Source organism: Cygnus olor, chromosome 16 (assembly GCF_009769625.2).
Source record: "Cygnus olor isolate bCygOlo1 chromosome 16, bCygOlo1.pri.v2, whole genome shotgun sequence".
NCBI lineage: Eukaryota > Metazoa > Chordata > Aves > Anseriformes > Anatidae > Cygnus > Cygnus olor.
The window spans coordinates 9957182-9964423 of NC_049184.1; positions in this window are offsets into that span (position 1 = coordinate 9957182).

A 7242-nucleotide genomic window follows, 5' to 3' on the forward strand; every position below is an offset into this window, starting at 1 on the left:
TTCCTTTGAAAATTGAATATCTAAATGACTTTGATGCCCCATCTTGTCCCTTGCCCTTCTCCCAGAGAAATGATGGTTAAATTGGTGTTCATGTGGGGAAATGATGTTAAACTATTAGAATTTAAAAACAAAAATTATGAAGTAAAAATGGTCCATTTTAAGTACTAGCTTTCTGCAAAAGTATTTTATTTGAAAATAAATTCAATTAATGTCAATATAAAATATGTTTGTGGGAAAAAAAAATCAATTAGCTCTTGCCTGTCCAGCAGCAGCAGCCGGGAACCCGCTGGATGTTGGGGTCTGCCCAGGCAGTGCTGGAGCTGCTTCCTTCCACCTGTGGCGGCCTCGCTGTTGCTGATAATTAATTATAAATATGATTATACATGGCCCCAGCTCCTGAAATCATTTGACCTCACAGCTGCCTTGCTTTCATTTTAAGATTTTTTTCTAGTTTTCATGGTTTCAGAGAGAAGTAATGATGCAAAGCTAATGGTACAGAAGAAAACAAGAAAAAGATTTAACTCCTGGCTTAATTTAGTTACGGACTTAGTTAACTTCATTTTCAACTCAGTTTTTGCTTTACCCTTCACTTATTTCACTGCTACTTGCAAACAGTTTCTCATCCTGCCTGTTTCAGCTGCAGCCCTACTGCTGTCTGTTCCTCTGCACCCTCAGACTTTTTCATCACAAATAAATGCAGCAAGGCATCTTGAAATGGGTCTCGCTGCGAGAGCCTGCTTTGTATATTTGTTGCAGCCCTTTTTTCTTCGTTTCTTTCTTTCTTCTGAAATTTCCAAACTACAGCGTGTTTCTGGTCAGTGACAGTCACAGGTTTTTGTAAGGGGAACCTGGAGCCAATTTTGCCGAGTACTCTGGGGTCCCTTTGGGAGTGTGACCCAAGGCCTGGTGGTGAGCCACAGGGAGTGCAGATGGAGCCATGCAAATGAGAATTTGCTCCTAAACCCTGGCCACAGCCAGATAGACCGTGTCTTTGCAAAATCTGTGCATTATCCAAACCAGTTGTGGTCTCTTATAACATTTCTATGGTGCGTGGCTATTGCTGCTGCCTATTACCTAACGTCACACTATCCACGTAGCTGCATGGATAACCATCTCTGCAGAAATTACACTGGGCCTATCCTGGAACCATATAATTAAATTATTAAATCCTGTTCTGTACCATTGGCTGCCTTCTCCTTTCATTTTCACTTTCAGAGGGTTGTATAAATAAGCTTTCTCCCAGTTTCTGATACCATTTTTGCATTTATTGGATGTTCTTGCATGTCTTACATGGATGTTCCAGATGGTTTCCATGGACCGTTATTGTGTAAGGTCTGGCCACAAATATTCTATTTTTCCTCTCTCTTAGCTAAACAACCCTTTTTAACCCTTTTGTGAAGGCCTTGCTCACAAGGCTACTACTGCTCTGTGACATGTTGTCTGAACTCCATTTGATCTATATTTTTGCCCATGATTTTAAATTCCAACCACATAATCATACTGGCACTTGCTCCGTCTGCCATGAAACTCAAATTCTTGTTTACTAATGGCTCAGAAAGTTCAGAAATCTGCAATAAATGAGATAACAGAATTAATCTTTTAGATGAACTTTAGAGCTTGTATTTCCAGGTCAAATAGCCTAAAACTAAGGGAAAAGAAGCAGCTTCAGGTGTCCATACATGACAGGACTGTCACTGAATACTAAGTGGGGCTCAATGTTGTAGTTCTTCAGCTGATCATTGTAATCCGAACTGGATTCCTAGTTAAAGAGTTCTTCAATAACATCAGAAAGTGGTCTAATATGATGCCAGCACCCTTGATATAGACAAATATGCTAAACAGAAAGGATGGAAACTGTGTTTGTAATTCTCTGGTGTGAGGGTGCCTATCTGGGAGCAGTCACCTTTGCCCAGTCCTCATCCTGTCCTCTCTCCTGTGCATCACATCAACTCCAAAGACAAAGAAAGGAAATAAACAAAACAAAAAACAAACAAAAAAAGAAACCAGAACAAAACATGAGCCATGCAGGCTTTGAGGCATACTGAGTGAAATGGAAATTTTGCCCGTTGTAAGGTAATAAAATGCCCTTTACATTGTGCCAGGCTCTTGTACCTCTGCTTGCTGCTGGAAGACTACAGACCTGAAACAGCCACAAGGGGTGAAGGAAGAAACCTGCACCCATGGGCCCAGCTGCCCGGGTTGCAGGTACAGGGTCATCTTCAGCCACGGCTCCCTTCTGTCTGCTGGAAGACAGAAGAGCAGGGGCAGAGCGCAGCCCAGGCCCTGGTGCAGCCTGGTGGCTGGATGGTGCTGGAGCTGAGCTGGGTGCTGGACTGTGAGTTGGAGCAGGCTGGGATGGAGGCGCACGTGGTTTTGGCTGTACAAGAGAAATGGTAATTAACCTCCAGCACAGGGGCAGGGCAGGTAGCTTGGGCCAGTAATTTTCTCCAACTCGTGCTGCAAAATTTACCTGAGCTCATTTGTCAAGCTTTGAATCCTTAAATCTATAACTCTAATTAATTAGGAATCTCTAATTACCCCAAAATGGTACTTTATATTTAAGGCTAAGGTGTGGCGAAACCCAGGGAAAACATGAGAGAAGCTGGAGGGTGTTCAGAACTGGAGATGCCAGGAAAACGTGTGTTTTCTGAGATCAAGGTGCACGTAGGTGCAAGGGAAGCCAGATGGCTCGATGCGTCAGTGAGACCTAGGGCAGGTCCTGAACTGCGAGGAGTCACTGACCAATATTCGGACATCTCTCCTTGGGCGTCTTATAAGGGCCCATTTTTCAGAAAGTAATGGCCACCAAACCTCTTAGCAGGGGGATCTTGCATTGGAGATCCAAAATCAAGCAACCTTTAGGACTCAAACCCAACTTTGTGTTGGGCTTAACACAGAAGCATGTTGAAGGAGGCTCTGGTTCTTTACAACTTTGAGCAAGAAACCCCAGTGGGGATATTATTGAAAACATCAGTGCAGACAGGTTCTGGCCCTGCCCTCGTAAGAGGAAAAAGCCCTTTCACAGTTAAGTTCTTATTATATTAAGTTAAAAATTTATAGCTTTTAACTAGGCTGTAACCAGTTAACGTGACTCAGGCAAGGGTGTAATGTGAATGGAGGCATTACTTAGAGCTACCGTTTTGCCTTACTGCAGAGATTACAGTTTTCCAGACCTCACATGTGAGAGGAGCCCAGCTAAAGCACATTTAGGAATTAGGCTATGAGGTCATCTGATTAAATGAGGGGAATCAGATGGGTTTGGGGCTTATTGACTTCAGCAGTGCTGCAGCTGAGAGCCTGAAACGTTTATTTCTGTGCATTCTTGGGCTGAGCTCCTTCCTTAGGGTTTACCAGCACCATTGCTTCAGCAAAGGTAATGCTTCTCCTCAGTCTGCTGTGGGTGTCTGGTAACAGGGTGTAGTGTACAGCGGCTGTAGGCAGGGTGCATCTGCATGTGTATGAGGTCGTTGGGGTGATGGTGGAGGAGGAGGAGGAAAATTATGTATGCTTCTAGATAAGTGGTAGGGTCTCCTTTTCAGAGCCTTAAGTACTGTTTTTTAGTTCCAATAGTACAAAATCTGTGTATTGCCCTGGTAAATAAACAGCTGTAGTTAGTGGCTTTGTCTGGTGGAAGATAAAAGTTGATAAGATCCGGTAAGGCTGTTTTGAGGTGCCTTTGTTAGCTTTACTGCAGAGTGTTTCCAGGGATTCATTCCAGAAAAAAAGTGCTAGTCCAGGGAAAGAAATTAGAGTGAACTTTGCAAATGTTTTGAGTAAAAATGATCTCTGCCTGATACTTTTGAGTGCTTGATGCTGATGTTAGAGAGCAACAGCATTGCAGCTTAAATTATTTTTTTTATTATCATTATTTTTAACTTTCTGGCAAGGTATTGGGTAATAAATTGCATCAGAAAGGCAGAGATGAAAATGAGTTGTTGGGTGCTGGTTAAAATGTAGGTGTGAGGGTGAGAGAAGCATGTGAAATCAGCTATGAGATTTCCTTTCCATTCATTTTCCCCAGGTAGCTCAAGATGTGAGCACAAAAAGACAACCGTGATCAGCTGTTTGGATCACTTCAAACAGCACAGTTTCCCCAGGTGGTTCAGGACACAGAGAATATTCTCCCTTGTCACTTTCCTAAAAACCTCGAGGCTTTCCCCCTGGACCTGCGATGCGTGGGGATGCTCTGAGCTCTGTGCGCAGACGTGGGGCTCACCTTGGTCCCCAAGTGCGCTGCCGCGCAGCGGCCAGGCTGTGCTCGGGCACCCCGTGGGTGCTGACTCACAGCGGTGGGGGCCACCTACTGAAGCACCGCCCGGCCCTCGGCAGCACCTGGCTCGCTCCGGAGGTCTCGCAGCCAGTGCTGAGCAGGCCCCGGCCTGTTCGGGCTGGGAGATCTAACGAGATCACAGCCGGGGCCAGGGGTGATATGGCCGCAGGCCATCATCTTACATAAAGCCCATAAATTTGCATAATGTGTTTTACAAGATTAAAACTGAGGAAACTTTTTTTCATTTTGCATAAAAGGGAAGAAAATAGGTGAAAGAGCTCCACAAAATGGGCTATCAGAGACCTGGGGCTTCCAAAATGACAGCATTGGTAGCTGGGTTTGAAACGATTTCAAGGGTGACTATCTAAACGGGAAATCTGTCATGGTGTGCGTGTTTTTGGGCAAAACAAAAACTCAGGTAGAACCATAAACATACAGCAAGTATCAGACCAATGGCCTGAGAACTCATCCCTTTGAAAGAGCTGTTTCTCCTAACCTGTTGGATGCTGCACGTAGGAGAAAACCCTCCTTCCGCAGCAGGGCTGTGGTGTGGAGAGGGTTGCCAAAGCTTGTTGAGTCACAAAACCAAGGCGTTCTTACTTTGCCTAATTGCTGTGGGTGACTTGGATGCTAATGCAGAGGTCAGTAAATGGCCTGTGATCTCCAGAAATGCACCTTACTTGCAAGCTTGGCCAGTGCTGGCTCGCTGTGAGTGGATTTCATGCAAAAGGCTGCCACACGCAGCAGGCTGTTGATGACTTGTTGCTTGGCTGTACGTGCCTCCTGTGCTGGGCTCACTCCTTCATGTAGGGGCTAATCCTGCAAGCGTTCTTTGGTGGAAAAAAATACCTGAGGTGAGGGGTGAGAATTCCCAGAAAACTTTGACGTTTGGACCTTGTTTCTGCATTGTCACGTGCATCAGGAAATGCTGGCTGGTGCTTGTGAAAGTTTCATAAACATCCCAGAGTGTAGCTATGGCCATGGACCTCATCAGCCACAGCAGTAGTATCCAAAAGAAGAGCAGGGAAATTCACCACTTTGGGGAGGGCAGAAGGCAAAGCTGTGCTTCAAACCATCTCTCCTGGCCAGGAGTAAATGTAGGCTTGGAAATCAAAGTATCAGCTCCCCTAAAAGTGTGAAACTTGGGCAGGTGGGACTTCTGGGCTGGTGTCTAGCTTCTTCTTTGGGAACACAGACAATCAGGATGGGCAGTGGAGTTCCCTGGAAGTTTTTTCAGCTGTTGCTTAAAGAAATGTCTATGATTTTAATGGCTGGTTTAACTGAACCAACCAATCTGCTTCCAGCACAGCCCTGTACTTGCAGGTGATGAAGAGCCTCAAATGAGAGGCAGTATTGGATTTGCTGAGATACTTTGTTTTAGCAGAATTTGGCCTACTAATCCTTCACTCAATCACTTCCTGCAGGACTCCCAAAGGTGTGGTCTTCTGCTTTTCTCCAGGACTTCACAATGGTGTCCATGGGTGTACTCATCTGTTTGTGCAGAGGAAAAGGCAGGGGTAGCTGCTTGCACTGGACATAAGAGATGTAAATTTTTAACTTATTGCAATGATTTACATCTCAAGTTATCTATGGTTAACTCCAGCATATACTTAGTCCCCTTGAGAGTTACCAAAATAAATAGCAGTGAAGTATCTATGTGCTTTGCAGATCAAGAAGACGTTTTTTTTTTCTGTCTTAAGCATGTGTCTAAGCAGGTGAATTGCTACTTGTCATAGGATAATTTTGAGGAGCATGAATGGTCAAGAGCTATGGTACTAGGGTGCAGAGTGCCATGGATAGAAAATCAATACTGCCAGTTTAGTATTCCCAATGCTAACTTTTAACTTTGGTGCTGGTTTGGGGGGAATTTTTGTCTCTTCTCCTTCCTCCCCTTTCCCATCTCTTATGAAATGAGCCTCATAAAATTACTAGTGTGTGTGTGTGATTGAAACCTACTGTCTTGCACCAGTGTGCAAACTTAAAAATGGGGGTAAGGGTAAGGAAATAAACATATTGGAAGAGAGGTCTGTGTGGAGGAATAGCTCTGCATCTGTGCTAATATGGCTCACTTAATTCACAAAACTGTTCTGCTTCCTTCCTCCCCTTCTTCCCAAGGGTTTCTGTCCCTGCCATTTAAAGTGTGTCCCTGCAAAGATCCCAAGATCATGCTGCTGTTGTCAGAAAGATCCAAGAAAAGTAGACTCCTCTTGTGGTTCCTACGTGCAGTTCTTTGAACCCTAAATGCAGTCTGCATCAGTGTGTTTTTAGAGGGTGTCAACCAAACTTATGCTCTGGAGGAAATACGGAAATGCTTTATTAAGTGATGTGCTGGAGCTGGGATGTTGTGGAATATCCTCTCTAGGGAGTTTAATAATAACTCGTTTTATAATAACGAGTCAAATAAATCAGTCTGTGCTACTGCTGGGTATGAGAGCTGAGTCCTGCAGATGATGATTTTATGCCTGGCTGCTAAAAATCTTTTAGATGACTCTTGTATCCTGCAATTACTTCTGAGGCTTGAAAGACCATTATATGCAGGCAACTTTGGGACTGTATCCCAAGTATTTTGTAGATAACAGAATTTATTCCCGGTTTATCTAAAAGCAGTTTGAGGAGGAAACATGAGAACTCATTAAGTCTGAAATGGGCAAATAATGGAAAAAACTAAACCTTTCTCTCTGAGAGTGTTTCATTTGACGTGTGTTAGGTGACCTTCACAATACATGGGAAAGGTACCAAAGAATGGACATCCTCTCAAAAATATGTATTTAAAAAAAAGGAGTGTGTGTGTGGGGGGGAATACAACACGTGAAACCCAGGCTTTCTTCCATCAGGGTTAAAGTCTGGAGTCAAGAGGACAGGTAGCAAATTGCATTACTGAGGAGGGAAGAAGCTGAGGGTAAAATGCACAGCTGTTTTTCCAGACTGCCAAACACAGCCTAGCCCCAGTGGGACTATTGCAGGACTTGCTG